General features: G+C 53.5%; 1 protein-coding gene across 1 annotated transcript in view; it reads right to left on the bottom strand.

Annotated features, from left to right (window-relative positions):
- The window catches only part of NEK6 (NIMA related kinase 6), a 74,263-nt gene extending 71,953 nt beyond the window's left edge, over positions 1–2,310 (bottom strand). Inside the window, exon 1 of the mRNA XM_037163839.2 lies at positions 2,177–2,310. The gene's annotated coding sequence lies outside the window, so the exon portion shown is untranslated. The remainder of the gene's footprint in view (positions 1–2,176) is intronic.
- Between the last annotated feature and the right edge of the window lie 13,700 nt (positions 2,311–16,010).

Below are 16,010 nucleotides of genomic sequence, written 5' to 3' on the forward strand. Positions count from 1 at the left end.
CCTCCTCTTAGTGGCCCCAGGACACTGCTTGACCTCTCTGAGCCTCAGTTTCTTGGGACATGCAAGAACCCGAAAGCGGGGAAAAAATACAATGAAAACGACAAAACAAAACAAAAGCCATTCTCCGCAGCAGGACTATTGGGAGGATTGTGGGCACACAGAGGGCGCTCTGTGAATGCACCGCCCTTCCCCTCCCCTCTCCCTGCTCCTTCCTCGCTCAGAGCCACTGAAAGTGCCACTCAGCAAAGCCAGGAGCGCCGCCGTTTCTCGAAACCTGAGCAGCCCTGCACGCAGACCAACTTAGGCTTAAGTCTGAGGCTTTAGTTGGTGGAGATAGAAACTACTTTTTAGTCATTTCCAAAGCAGACAGGACGGCAGGAGCCAACAAACCACAGGGACCATTTTAAATCCTGGGCCTTTCTTCTGGGAAGTTAGGCAAGAACCTTCCCAAATGTTTGCCCGTGGGGCTCTCTGCCAGGGAGTGACTCAGCCACAGCTCCCCACGGGCATATTTTATTTGGGGGTGGGGGATCAGGGAGGGCCTGGTCTTGGTGGGGGAAGGGGAGGCAGCATTTCCAGCAAAGCCAGAAGGTGGGGTTTTCTTTCCCCTTCCATTTTTCAAGACAAAAAAGAAAAGGAATGCGGGCCTTTTTGCTTCCTTCCAGGTTTTGTTTGCTAAAAGAAGACGTCCAAAGTTCACTCGGTGAGCTGCTGAGTTGGAAACAGGCCCTTCCAGCCGGCTCCGCATCCCTTTCAATGAAATTCTTCTTCCATTAACGCCATGGTTTTTAAATGCCTCCAAGGTTCCCCTGCACACACACTGAACTCCTAGGACGACATTTTCCCCTCGGAAAGGCAGGCCGAATGTTGACAATTCAGAGAAACTAGGGAGCTCCTGCGTTTCTAAAGTTTGCCTTGAAGCAATGGAGATTTTCGACTGCAGAGATTTTCAACATGTACAAAAGCACAGAAAGACTGTCCGTCAAAACTGCGAGGACAGACTTTGGAAGACGGTGTCCCAAGCCTGCTGTGATCAATTTGTTACTGTCTTGGGGGCTCTTGGAGGCCCAGGCTCGAAACAAATAAATCAGAGGAATAGCTATCTACTTAGCATGGTAGGCGGTAGGCAGAGAGACGTCCAGGCACAGGTAAGTGTCTCCAGACTCCTGGTCTCCCCCGGGGCCGCTCCCTCCTCTCTTCCCCCTCCGACCCAGGCCTAGGGAAAAGGTTAAAATCTGCCAGGGCCAACACGGAACAGAACACAGCTGGGGAAACCAGAGGGGTACATAGGAAGAACTGAACACATGTCTCCTAGTGTCGGGCCCCCCACAGGCCCAGCCCAGTCTGTCCCTCCTGGAGTCTCCACAGAGGGTCCTGCCAGTGACCCTGCCAAGGTTTGGCTCAGAGGCTACCCCTCTGCGGGACCCAGCCATGCTCTGGGTCTGCAGGTCTGACCTCTGGCTCCTCATTCACAAAACAAGGCCCAGTTCCCCACTGGGTGCCCAGGCCAGGCCTGCTTCTCTCCATGGGCTCCCTGGCATCAGGGCTCGTGGTGGGCACATCACACAATAGGCTTGTGGGCACAAACAGGGACCCTTATCCTTCATAGTAAACATGTTCACACACTCCTGTACACTAATTACACACTCACACCCACAAATGCACAGTTTTGTTCTCATAGGCTCACGGAATACCTGCACAAATAACTTGTGAATGGTCACACACGTGTACTCCCTGAATCCACACACACTCCGTCACAAAAATGAGATCTCAGATGAAGCGCTTGGCACATAGTAGATTAAACACTCAGTAAATGGATCGATGGGAGCTATGCCCATTCCCCACGCCCCCCCACCCCTGCGCACTCATTCACCCCAAACCACACAAGCCAAGCACTCCGACGTGCACACGCACAAACTCTGCCACAAGCACGCACACATTCCTGCGAACACGCACGATGGGACGCACCACCTCGGACACACTCAGACTAGCACGTTCACACGCGTCCAATCTCACGCGCGCACAACTGCCTGCTCTCTCCGAGGAGCCTTGGGAGCGCGCGCGAGCACGCGTAGTGTCCTGGGCCCCAGTAAGGGTGACGGCCCAGCGCCCGGCCCCCGCCCCTTGCCCGAGCCGAGGGCCCGATCCAGTTGGGTCCTGGCCTCAGGCCACTCACCGGCGCGCGAAGGGTTCGGCTGCCAGCGGGAGGACCCGCGCGCGGACCGCGGGCGGCGGGCTGGAGCGGTGGGTCCCACACGAGTTGGCGGCGCAGCGGCCGCACGCTCGCCCGCCCTCTGTTCCGCCACCGCCTGTGCGGGCCCGCGCGCGCGCTCCCGCTCCTCCCCGCCTCGGGGCGCGCCGCCCCCTGCGCTCGTGCACGCTCCGCCACGCAGGCTTGGGGGGCTTCTCGGCTGCTCCCTCACCCTGCCGGCTTCCTCTACTCTCCCAAGACTACGTCCACTCAGCCCAGGCTCCCCTCCCCATTTCAAAGATAGGGAAACTGAGGCCCAAACTCGCACAGTGAGTCAGATGCAGCAGCCATCTCTCCCTTTTCTGGGGCTCTAGAAGTGGAAGATTTAGGGGCTGCAGTCAGAGAACCCCACGGAACCCTCCCTCGCGTCCTTGGGTGCCCCTCACCGAACATTGCTCCTATCACAGCCCTGGGCATACTGAAACCAGCCAATTAACAAACGCTTATTTTGTGCCTTCTGAATGCGGCGGGGGGAGAGGGGGCCCAAGGGAGCGCTGCTCCCTGCCCTCCAAGCACCAACATCTGCTTCTCTGGAGCTCCCCACTTCCTGTGGACCCCAAGACCAGTCAGAGTCAATGTGCAGAAGTTTCTGGAAGAAGTAACACTCTAATAATGAATGTTTAACACCCGCTCTAAGGAGACATCATGGGGGCCCAGGGACAACTACTCAGCTCCCAGCTTCACTTCCTCAGAGGACCCCTCCCCCCACAGAAGGGGCAGCTCCAGCTCCAATAGTTCCTGTTTCCACACGTGCTGCTTCTCCGTGTGCAAACTGTGCTGTGTCCCCTTCCTCCCTTACCCCAGTAGGGCAGGAAGCAGGGATGACACTGACTACCTGCCAGCTGCCCAGCTTGGGCACAGGGGATGCCCACTGGGCCTCCTTTGCCCAGTGAATGAACTAGCTTCAACAGGCTAGGACCTATAACAATAATGATACCAGCTGCGCACCCACTGTGCACCAGACTCTGCCAGCCTTGTGGTGTTCAGTCCCACAGCCATTCTATGAAGGAGGCACTATGCCACTTTTGTGCCCATTTTACAGATGGGGTAAATAAGTCTTAGAGTCGAAGCTTTGAAAGCAAATTCTCTTGCTTGAGGCCACGGGGCTGGTAGGCGGCTGAACTGGAAGCTGGAAGCTGGATTGTGGGTTGTGTAATTCCAATGCCTGTGCCTGATCTAGGCAATCCCGCCTCACGGACAGCATAGCCCTGAGCCGCTGGAATAATAAGGGTCAAACCAGGCATCAGCCGGTTCAGAAGCACAAGCCCAGGCCTGGTCCTTCCACTGACCAACAGGAACGAAATGGATCATTCTGCAAATTGGGTAGCTGTTTAGTCAGGGAATCTGTTTACAACCTCCTCTCATGTGATACGCCTCACAATAAATGTCAGATAGATGGAAGAGTTAAACATAAAAAAATATTGTGAAAATCACAGAAAACTAACATTGCCAAAAAGAAAAAAAACTAGTTCTGCCACAGGGTGTTGCGTTGTCACCAGCGGTCAGTGATCTTGGCTGTTTGTGCAGCAAGCATTCATCCGTTCATTCATTCATTCGTTCATTCCCCTGGCAGATATGTGAGAGAGGCTTCTCTGGGTCAGGTGCTACTCTAGGCCCTGGGACATAAGTGGTGAACAGCCTGTCTGGGGCCTTCAGTCCTGGAGTGAGGCTGGGGGAGAAAGATATCCAACATTCATGAATTATAAGTTTGGGGAGAAAATAAAGCAGGGAATCAGTAGCAAGTGCTGGGAGAAGCCCTCCCTGATGAAAGGACATTTGAGCAGAGGCCAGCGAGGGGGGGCGAGGGAACTGGCCAGAGGACTTCTGTACCTAGGACAGCCCCCATGCCCGAGAACCATCACGGTGCACTGCAGGACAAAAACCCAAAACTCCCCTTGAAAGGAAACTTTGGAAGCAGCACCGGACCACTGGGAAGAGAAGACCTGTATCCTCACACATGGTCCCTGTGACAAATGCTCCTAATGTCCTTATTTTCCAGTTAGGAAACAGGCTCGGAGAGGTCAGGCAACATGCCCCAGGTCACACAGGCAGCCACAGTCAGCAGAGACGGGACTAGCTGGAGGCCAGCTGATGGCTGCTGCTGAGCATTAGGGGCTAATGAAGTCTGTCTACCCACCCCCAAACACACACACCTTTTGGACTGTAATTCGGGAACAGGTGTGGGTGGGGCATTTGCTGGAGTGATGAGACTTCTACACACAGGAGGTTTCAGCAGCAGGACTTGGTTGTGGGGCGGGTGGAGGGGAGAAGCCTTCCTCCTCACACCCTGTTTCCCTCCCTCCAGCCAGGTCCCAGACCCTGGTGACTTGCTGCAGGAAACCAGGTTAAATTCTGCCCAGACACCTTCCAAATCCCCGACACTGTCCCTACAGCCCGGGTGAGGGCCGGGGGTGGAGGGAAGAGGTTCAGTTCAACCCAAAGCCCACTGGACTTTTGTTTTCAACTCTGAGGATTTTTCAGTGAGTCTCCTGATGAGTCACCCCAAAGAGATGCTTCGAAAAGGGACTCCCAGAATTTGGATCGCCCTCTCCCTGGGCATGGCGCCCGGCGCTCTTCCTCCCACGGTGGCATTTGTGCATCTGGTCTGAGAGAAAGCCTCTCTCTGTGCTCATCCCCTAGAGTTTCGGGATCCGGCCTGTGTCAGTTCATTATTTCTCTGCCGCCTCTGCCTTATTTTGCTGGGCGCCCTCTCTGTGCCCGGCCCTCGGTGAGACCTCCTCTCACAGCGTCCCTTGGCAGGGTCATCTTCCGTTTTACAGGTGCAGGAGCTGAAGCTCAGAGAAGTAAAGTGGTTTGAACCTGGCTTTACCCAAAGCCTGTTTGTTGTCAGCCTTGTGGGGGAGGGGGTGGGAGAAGTTGGGCATGAAGTGCTAGAGTCACACCATCCTCCTTTGAGGGCTCTTTGTCCAAAAAAAAGTCATCCTGCCAACTTCCCGATGACGGGGGATTTCTGTGGGGGACAGTCTCGGTTTTACCAGGAAACCTCTTTTGTGCTTGTTGTCTGGTACCCTTTTCACTCCCAGAATAACTGGATTTGGATGATCAACCCTAGGGTCACCCTGGTTGTTTGCAAGGTCACTGCTTTGGGAGACTCAGATTTTACATCAAATATGAAACGGGGCCTCTTGTCTGCTGGACCGCCTCCGCATCCTGATGTGCGCACGTCTGACCGAGAACTTTCTCAAGTTTATGGGCTTTTCAGGAGCAGCAAACCCCGCTGGCTGGGGCAGGACTGCCTCCCACGCCAGCTCTGCCCTTCACTTCCTCTGCGATCTTGGCCAGTTCCCCAACTGGCAAATTTGAGTGGTTCTCCAAAAGTCCAGTAGACCTTGACCATCTAGGATTTCCTGTTGCCCAGGGCATGCTGGGAAACCAACCGAGTGTTTCGGTCAGAGCAGGGGATGCAGGAAGCATCGTCCTCTCCATCCCATTGCACGGTTCACTTTATAAAATAGCAAACCTCCTTTTCAGTCTAGTTTACCTTTTAAATATTTACTTAATTGATTTTTGAATAAATAGTACTTGCCCACAGTTTGACATTCAAAAGGTGCAGAAAGGCACCTAGTAGAAAGTCACCCTTCATCCCGGACTCTGGCTGTCTCCCTCTTCCCTAAAGGGACCAAGTCGACAAACTCGCTCTGCTCCCAGGCACTGTTTTCTGTGTGCGCATGCGTGTTTCTTATTTTTTACAGTTTGGAACACAGGTTTTGGACCCATTGGATGTCCTCTGAAATCGTCTCTTAGACAAATTGGTTAACCTCTCCACGTATGACCTTTGTCATCTGTGAACACCCTCACTGGGGACATGGACACCCAGATCAGAGAGCCGCTGCCGGCAGAGCACACAAGTGCAGAGCTCAGAGTTCTACTGAGAGGATCTGTTTGTTCATTTATTGATTCACCTGGCCTGTTATCGTTTTGTTTGACATGAATAACAAGGTGGCTGTATAATTTATTGTTCAACCCAAGACACTTTTTGAGCAAAAGGAGACACTTTAATCGATGATGCTGGGGCTTCATTGCCCACCTTGGGTGCAGGGTGGTCCTAGGCACACAGGGACCTCTGGTCACGTCATGAATCTTGAGTCCTCCCATGCCAAGCTCTGGGCAGACGCAGAAGGCTCAGAGGACTCCATCACCACCCCCACCCCAGGGGACAGGAGAGAAGCCACAGGCCCATAGTTTCAATCAGCAAACCCGTGCCCACGTTCCTGTGTTTTTGCAAGCTCATGAAACTCCTGCCAAGGCCAGAAGAACATTCGACCGTCCCCATCTCTATGCTTGTCTCTGAGTTCCAGTCCCCCTCATCTGTAAAATGAACAACAACCCCTGGCTCAGAGCGTAGCTAAGAAGGCCCCTCAGGAGAACGCACACTGGAGGCACAGTTCTTGGTGCTCATGATGAATCAGTGGAACTTGAATCTGGCGGTTGAAACAGCAAGTACTGAGGTAGTGGAGAGAGCTGCAGGGAGGTGCAGGGGTGTGGGGGCATCACCATGGGCATCTCTGCCTTTTGCTGGCTGCACCTGTCAAGCGAGGGTTGGAATGATGATCCGCCAAGGCTCTCCCTGCCTTCATTTAAAATGGTTAACTTGTGCTGTTTCCACATTCTGGGGCGTCCTGGGTGTGGGGTCTACCGCATCAAGCCTGCAGCATGCTCAGAGTTGGTGACTGTCACTGCCGAAGGCAGGAAGAGATGACTGCTTACCAAGCAAAGCATGATGGCTTACAAGATGCTTCCCTCTGGGCAGGCAGAGGCCTGACACCCTGCTCTTAATGTGCCATCCCTTAGAGCCACATCTTAGCTCCCCGGCTCTCCCGGCCCTGGAACACAGCGCTGTTGTTGCTCTTGTTGTTGTTGTTTGGTTCTTTGTTTTTGTTTTGGGACCATAGTGTTAAACTCTTCACCAAGTATTTTCAGGAATACCACCTCCTGTGACTGTGGCAATCCCGAGAGACTGCCTTCATTTTACGGACGAGCAAACTGAGGTCCAGAGTGAAAAAGGGGATTGGCTAAAGTTGCAGAGCAGAGGTTTCAAGTCTCAGAAAAAGCTATGTCTAGTGTCTTTCAACAACCCTACAGGTACTTGGAGTTGTGAATATTCAAACCGAGGTCTGTCTGAAAAAATCCAGCCATTGTTAATATAACAGGTTTGTGAGACATCGACGTAATCTGGCAGCCAAGGAGAGTGGACTGGAAGGCACATGTGTGAACCATGACGACTTCACTGTACTAGTCAGTGGGGGAGGTAGACGCCATTGAGTGAGCATGTGCACTGTGTGGCCATGGCATTCAAAATGACTGAGTGAGTAGAACAACAAACCTGCATCAAATTTTGCGTTAAGCTTAAACATTCCTCTGCGGAAACTATTCAGATGATTCAGAAAGCTGCAGTTATGGGCAGCTGGTGATTGGCAGCTTCATCATGACAACGTACCCGCTCATCTATAACATGTAGTGCAATTATTCTGTGAAACATTAAATCACACAGGTGACTCAGCCCCCCTACAGCCCAGATTGGGTGCTCTATGATTTCTGGATTTTTCCAAAACTAAAATCACCTTTAAAATGACAGAGATTTCAGACCACCAGTGAGATCCAGGAAAATACAATGGGGCAGCTGATGGCTATTGGGAGAACTGTGTGAGGTCCCAAGGTGCCTACTTCAAAGTAGGGGACTGAGGTATCACTGTCCTGTGTACAAGTTTTCTTGTATCTTGTGTCTTCTTCAACAAATGTCTCTATTTTTTCATATTATGTGACTGGATACCTTCTGGACAGACCTTGGTATGTATATTAGCCCCAAAGTCAAACCTGACAAATGAACTTGGGGGCCATTGGAGGAATTGCTCTCCTTTGCATCTCCAACATTTTCTGCTTTTCTTATTCTTGAGGGCGGGGGTCGTGGCTGAAAGTTCTGTTAGCTCCCGCAGTGCTTAGAACAGTACACAGAACAGGTGCTTGCTAAACATGGATGGAAATACCAGTGGCCTGGAATACTATGCTGCCCTGAAATAGGAAGTAGTTCTTCATGGAGTGATAGGAAGCGGTCCAACAGGTGAGGAAAACACAAGGTGCACAGCAACGCCAATCAGATGGGAACAAACGAACAAATAGATCATCTCAGTCAAGCAAGGATTGTGCAGTCCAGGCATTGGCTCTGCAACATGGGTACCAGTGTCCCCGTGGGAATGTTTGCAGATGAGGAAGTTGATGCATGGAGGGGTTAACCATGTTGTCTGGCCATGAGGCATCCAATGGGGTCAGAATCTGTGTTTCAATCTGCTTTGGACTGAGTCAGCAGGGTCCCTGTTGACCGCACTTCTCCCCCAGGTATCCAGGTAACCCTCCTGGCTTGGAGGCAGGGCGAGTGAGGGGGCTGAAACGCCCTTCCTGAGACTTCAGGAACACGTGGCAAAGGGGAGGCTGCTCCGGGCCTGCAGCCTCCGACACACGGCCGGCAGGCCTGGCCTGGCTGCTCTCAGAGCAGATGAGGCAAGGGACTCTCTGGATTTAGGGCCCATGGCCCCATCCATCCAGCAACTCCAGATCCAAATGTGAAGGAGGGCATTTGGTTGTTGGGTTTCTCGGTTCTGCCCCTGCTTTTCTGGGAATGGGTGTAACTTTTTCAGGCACGAGGACAGGACAGGCTTGCCTTGGGGGCTAGAGGAGAAGGGACCAGATGAAGACTAGCAAACAGGGCTGGGGATGGGCAGAAAGAGGGTGGGACAGGGGATCCGAGAAAGCTTGATTAGGTTGTTTGTGAAGGTGCCTGCCAGAGCTAATAAAATATTGAATGTCAATTTCAAATGAAAAAATTTTGGGTTTTTTTTTTTTTTTTAAGAAGAAGCTTACCAAGGTCTGGGCACTGCCCTTCCCTGCCCCCAGCTCCAAACCATCCCTCTTGCACCAGGAGGGGCAGTGAGGGGCTCACCCATCACTGGGTGAGAAAGGAAATCCGTTTTCCCTCACCCAGTGGTATTCTGAGGGGTCTGTTTTTGCAGGGTGTGTGGGTAGAGGATCTACCGGAGAAGAGGCAGTGAGTGTGCACTTCGGAACCCCCAAAGAAGGAGCCGTGTGTGGGTGCCGCTTACGCCCAAACTGCAGGCGTTAGGCTCTGAGCTGTGTTGCTTAGGCAGATCCCTGCACGGGCAGTTATTTTGACCCTGTGCATTCTGCCCAAAGCCAGCTGCCCAACATCTAACACGTGCTCTGCAGTCAGCCCCCCAGAATGCGGCTGGGGCCCAGGGGCTTGGCAGGAACCCAGTCTTGGAGCCAATTGGAGCAGGCTGCAAAGTCTTGTTTGCTACCTTTCAGCAGCGTGGCCTTGGACAGGCCACCTCACCAACCAGAGCCTCAGTTTTCCCATTGGGAAATCGGAGGTGACACCATTTTTCTCGCCGGGTTATGGTTAGGGGAAGACACCAAGCCAGCACCTGCTGCAGATAGTATTAATATCAACTGTGCAGTGGCCTCTGAACCTAGCACTTTACATTTTCCCACCATTGGGATGATTTCATTTAATCATCCCAATCCTCCTGGTGGCTGCTGGTGTTGTCTCCCTTTACAGATACCCAGACAGCTGGGTGTTTGCCTCAGTTTCCCCGCCTGACATGCAGGCTCAGAGAAAGAGAAAGCGGCGCGTCTTAGGTCCCGCAGCTGGGGGACAGCGAAGCTGCAGTTTACGGTATATCGGCACATACATTGAGCCAGGCCGAGTCTCAGCTATAGACGAAGCATAATGATGCCATGAGTCACTTCCTGCTTCTGGCAAATCCCACATCATAAGCCTTCACTTTTTTTTTTTTAAATCTCCAATTTGCAGTGTTTGCTAATTCTCATGGCGTGAAAGTACTCCCACCATGGCTGATGTAAATCCACCACCACTGCCTTGAAACTGCCGACTATGTAACAACAGCTCTGTTGAGCAGTCAGCTAGCTCTTGCTGGCCAGTGCAAACCAGCTCTAGCGAGGTCACTCGCTGTCCCACCAGCCCCCTCCCCAGGCCCCTGTCTCAGTGTTTCAAGGTTCACGTTCCCTTTGCCAGGGAAGAAGGCAGGCAGCCAGCCTGTACTGGGTACCTGCGGGGTGCCAGGAGCCACGCCACTGCATCCAGAACTAGGACCTCCTTCAATCTCTACAGCAGCCCTTCAGTGATGGTATCATGACTCCCTTCTAAAAGATGAGAAAACAGAGGCACGAAAAAGTAACAGCCTCTGGCCCAGGTCACCCAGAAAGTAATGGACAGAGTCAGGATTCGAGCCCTAGACTTTTGCCACTGAAGCAGGCTGTGTCTTGGGAGTTTTGAGTCTGACCCAGCAAGTCATGGCCCCTTTCTTGTCCTCAGTTTCTCCACACGTACTGGAAGTCACAACTTTATGATAAACCCTTGAAGGAAGAATTTCCCACATTTACCAGGGAGTAGTGTGCAGGGAGGGCACGTTTCCGAAGGTACCTGGGACACGAGGACTTGGAGGCAGCGCAGAGCTGTGGATTTGACCCCCCGTCTCTCCTCTTCCCGGTTGTGTGACCCCGGGCTAGTAGCTTCACCTCTCTGGTTGTTATTGGTCTTGCCAGTTGTCTACGCTGTTGTCTGGAGGCGCAAAGGGGCGGCGAAGCATCCCTAGTGTGTCAACCTTTGTACCAGGTAGACCTGGAGCAAGTCCCTCCACCTTCCAAACTACCATGACCCCTGTCCTTCTCCAGCCCCCTTCTCCCCGAGTGGACTGAGCAAAAGCCAGTGCTCTTTGCTCCCTGGTCTGGGATCCCAGAGCAGCTGAAAGAGAAGGGGAAGGCCCGAGGTTTGTGTTTCCATCAAAGGAAAACGCCAAGCCCCACCTCTGCTCCCCCACCCGCCTGGGCCCACCTCCCTCATCCCTGCACCGGCTGGCTGGTCTTCTCAGGTTTCTGAAAGACTGTGTTCCCAGAGGAGCATTAAGGATGGAGGAATGCAGGCTCGGTGTGAGGGGCTGAGGGGGCTGTGCAGAGAGGCTGTCTGGGGGAGAGCCCCACTCCACCCCGCCAGCTGTGTCCCAGCCCAGCCCTCACTGGAGAGGAAGAGAAAGGAAGCGGAAGGAAACCAATCCAGCAGGCTCTCAGAGGAGTTCCTGAGCTCGAGGTTAAGATTCTTGTGTGGGGAGGGGAGGCTGGGGCTGAGGCCACCTGGACCGCACGAAGGAATTGGTTAGTTGGGGCACTTGAGACCGTGGGGGACAGGGCCCATGCAAGGGCGCTGTTTGGTGCACATAGAAGGGGCTGTATATTTACTGAGCAGCTATTGCTTTCAAGGCCCCCTTACCTGTGCCACCCAGCGGTCACTCGGCCTTCCTGCTCCCAACCCAAGACCACTATCGGTAGGGAGTCACATCCAAGAAAAAATGAAGCCACGCACCAGCAAGCAAAGCATGAAACTGAGGGGGAAAAATATCCAACCCAAATCTACCCCCCAAACTGCTGCAAAGGAAAGCAGTTCCTTACTGAAGTCCGTCTGGGACGCTGACTGAGCAGCCGTCCCGCTGAGACACTTCCTAGGGGCGGCTTGCAACATGGCCCTCGCTGCAAGGTGCTTTGCATGGCGTCTGCTCAGGTCCTTTCTGGCCTCTGTCTCTCCTGATTTTGGCATCTCCTGTCATCCCCAGAGGGTCAGAGATTGCGTTCCCTCAGGACAGCCCTGGCTTATGGCTGTGATTCCTGCTCAAACCCATCTGGCAGAACAATGAATGAAATGGCACGCCTCCTCGCTCCCCGCTGAGCTCTGGCCTCAGCAAGGCCCTGCCGCTGAGCGGGCTTTTGGGAAAAGACACCCTCAGAGAGCGAGAGGGGGAGCAAGACTGCTTCACTTCCATTGTCTCGGCTCCAGCACCCCCAAATCTTCTCCTTCGCTCTGGACAGCTTTAACCCCACCCATCAAGTCCACATTCTCTGGGTGAGGAAATGAAGGCCCAGAACTTGACACGTGCTCAGAAGCAAACATCTAGTACATCCCAAGGTCTGGACTCAAATTCAGCTCTGCCTGAGTCCACACCCTCACATTTCCCATGAGGCCAGGTAGGCTGACTAGCAGGAGAAGGGTCAGCTTGGCAGGCCCCAAGCTTCTAAGGGAGAGACCAACAGGCTCCTTGCTGCTGAGATCCTGAGGCCCAGAGGGACTTTGTGCCTCACCCAAGATCACACAGCACAGAAGTGGCAGAGCTTGTGCTAGAACCAGACTCCTTAGTCCCAAAGCCTCGCTGAGACTTTCCTGAGCAGACAGGAAGCCTCAGTGTCACTCTGGGGGCCGAGTGACAGCCAGGGGAGTCTGGGTCATGGGCGTCTCCACCTCCCTCTGTGTCGGTCCCACCCAAACAATTGAGTATCTGCTTCAGTTTCCTTGTCCTACAGGGGGGACTCTCTGGAGCCCTTGGCTGAGTCTCTCCCCCGGCCCACCCTTGCCAGGCCTTCTCCCAGGAGGATGGAGCCTGGACCCCAACCCCAAGCATCCCCACTGACCCAGGTCGATGCCGTGGGCCTGGCATGGGAGGCGTGCTCAGAGCCCGGTGCCCTGTCCTCTCTGCAGGGCCTGTTTGCCAGAGTCGCTGGTGTGGAATGCCACACCAGTGGCGTCCTAATTGTGTCACCAAAACTCAGTGGGGTATTCAAGACCTTCTCTTCTCCCCGTTCCCCGTCTGTGCTCCAGCCATACTGTTGGAAGCTCACCCTGCCATTTCTGCCCCTCGGGCCTTAGCACACACTGTCAGCTCTGCCCGAGTGCACTTTCCCCGGCCTATCTGAAGAACTCGAGTTTGCCTGCAGGACCCAAGTCAAATGTCCCTTCCCAGGGTGTTCATAATCACACTGGTGGGTCCTCTGGGCTGTTGCAGCCGGTGTCCTTTGATTGGTCAGTGACCATGACAAGCAGGTTGTTTAACAGTTAGACTCTCTGCCTGTGAAGTCTTCCCTGACCCTGAGCAGGGTCCTCCTTCTGCCCCCTGGGGTCCCTCTGCTGCAGTCCTCATCTTACAGGCTGGCTTGGTTCTGCCCCCTTCCTAGATGGTGAGCTCCCAAAGGGCAGGGCCCAGGACTGCCTAACCGTGGGCCTGCCGGAGCGGGTGTGCCAGCGCCGCGGGCACAGGCTGTGCTCCTTGGAGGCGACCGCCAGGAGCTGGAGAAGCACCAGGAAATCTCACACAGCTGCCATTGCTTGACCAGGGGCACCCTCCATGGGCTCTCAGATTGAATATCTCCTCTCATATCAGCTCACCCCTTCCATCTGAAGAGTATTGGTCCCAATTTACAGAGGTGAGGAAACCAAGGCCCACAGAGGTGAGGAAACTTGGCCAAGTAAGTGATGGGACTGGGATTTGAACCCAGGTCTAAACCTAAAGTGTCTTTGTGCAGTCTGTGCATGCCACACAGTCCTGCTGGGGTGAGGACAGTCTCAGCCTGGGGGACTCTCCTCAGGCCAGCCATCCAGAACCCTGCTCAAGACAGTGTGGGGCCGACAGACACAGGCTTGCGCCACCCACCGCAGGGACCCCGGGCCACCAGGGCCACAGAGGATGAACTGACCTTTTGCCCTCAGCCCTCCTCTCTGGCCTCCAAGTCGAGCCTGGCCTTTGGCTGCCCTTGGCATGCATTCCACATGAGGAACTGGGAAGTAGTTCTGCAAAAGATGTGGGACTTTCCAGGACAAACCAAAAAGTGAAGCCATGAATGACCTTCCCACAGAGTGGCATTAGCACTGACCACTTAGAAGGTCGTCTCTGTCTCAGATGCCACCCACACGTCCAACTCTTTTTGTTGGGGGTTGAATCTGAGTCTAGAATATCCCTGTCCCTCTGGAGAAAGTCCCTGGTTGCCTTCCCTACAAGTCTTGGTAATCTACAAATTCCCCAGGCAAGAAAGCTCACCACACCCCGTTGCCTTAACGTGATCTGTTTACTTTCAGGCTCTGTGGGTGAGGAAAGTACGGTCTCCCCTTCCTCTTCTACCCAAAGACCTCTCCTTTCAAGCCCACAGGGGAGGCTCTGGGCTGCTTCTGGATGAGATTATTACTCAGGAGAAAGTACCTGTACTCTGAAAACCATAGAAATCCAACCCCGGCTGCCTCTACCACAACATGGTTTGGACTGACTTTTCAGAACCCGGCTGAGCCGCAAACCCGATATGTGAAAATTCCAATTGATTGAACACAGAAGCCGCACTGAGGATTCAATCCTGGGTGTATTTAAGCGGTTGGCTTCCCTGCGTGTATTGTAAACAGGTCTCTTTATAGAATTCCACTCTGCACACAACTTTTCAGCCGCCTCTATAGAACCAAATAAAGTAGGGTTTCCCTGAGGTCCTACCAACTTCTGAAAGCTACCTGAGCAGGCATCTCAAATGGAAGCTCCTTCCCTGAGCTTCACAGATCATGAAGCCCGTTCACAGTCAAAATCTCACCTACGACTGACAGGAGCAGCTCATCTCCATATTCCAACCCGAGAAACTGAGTCACACAGGGTGGAAGTGGCTACCCTCAACTCCTGTGTGGAGCGAGGACACCACGGGACCACAGCCAGCCCTCCCAGTGTCCCTGTGGATGCTCCTGTCTTAAGGCAGAGTTTGTAATCTTTCCTGCAGAAACAGTTCCTTGCTGGTCTCTTCTCTGGGTCCCTGCAGCCAGCAGTGTGGAGACCCAACCCCGGAGAATGAGAGCCTGGTGTTCCAGCACCTCCCAGCCGTTCCAGCCCCTCTGCCAGCATTCCCATGTTCCAGTTCCACAGGATGTCACTGGTGGTCCCAAAATGTGATTTGGAGTTGTTGCCCGTGACAACCCTTTGCCTCAACCCCACCAATGTGGATGCGGATGGTGGTGACGTGGGGAGAAGAGTCATAAATGGGTGAATGTGCAACAGGGCGGGACTAGGATGAAGCAAACTATACACCCAGGGTGTAAAATGTAACAAGGTTCTTCAGTAAGTTAAACGTAGAATTAGCATATGACCCAGCGGTTCCACTCCGAGGTACAGACCCAGAAGAATTGGACACAGCTGTTCAAACAAATGCTTGTACAGGAATGGTCATAGTGGCTCTTTTCACAAAAGGTGGAGACGATTAAAGCGCCCGTCAACAGATGAGTAGTACATCCACAGAAGGGAACATTATATAGCTATGAAAAGGGATGAAGTATTGATTCGTGCAGAACATGGTTGAAACTTAAGAACATCACACTAAATGCATGAAGCCAGTCACAAATGACCACGTATCATAGGATTTCACCCTTGTCAAATATCCTGAACTGGCCAACCCATGGAGACAGAAAGCAGGTCGCTGGTTGCCAGTGGCTGTGGGGGAGAGGGGCTGGGAGTGAGTGCCGGTGGGTGAGGGTCTCCTTTTGGAGCGACGACGGTGTTCCAGAACTAGATCATGCTGATGGGCGCACAACACGGTGCATGCACTGAAAAACCACTGAACTGTACTCTTGAGAGTGGTTTCAGTGTTAAATTTTATGTTGTGTGTATCTCAACACACACACACACACACTCACTCTGGGTGCCAGCCTACACTTGCACACCGAGAGGGCGAGGGCCTTCTCACATTTTGTACCCTGGGTGCTCCCTTGTCTTGCCCTAACCCTGCTCCTGGTGTCCACAGCGCCCCCCGCCCCAGGGGTAAGAGGATTCTGTGTTTCCTCTGGGGCTTCTCCTTTGCCCACCGCTTCCCCGGGAGAGCACTTCCTCTCCTGTTCAATCCCTGGACGGATAGAGAATAGGACATA

This window comes from Artibeus jamaicensis, unplaced genomic scaffold, assembly GCF_021234435.1.
Source record: "Artibeus jamaicensis isolate MK-2021 breed Jamaican fruit bat unplaced genomic scaffold, CSHL_Jam_final contig_471, whole genome shotgun sequence".
Classification (NCBI taxonomy): Eukaryota; Metazoa; Chordata; class Mammalia; order Chiroptera; family Phyllostomidae; genus Artibeus; species Artibeus jamaicensis.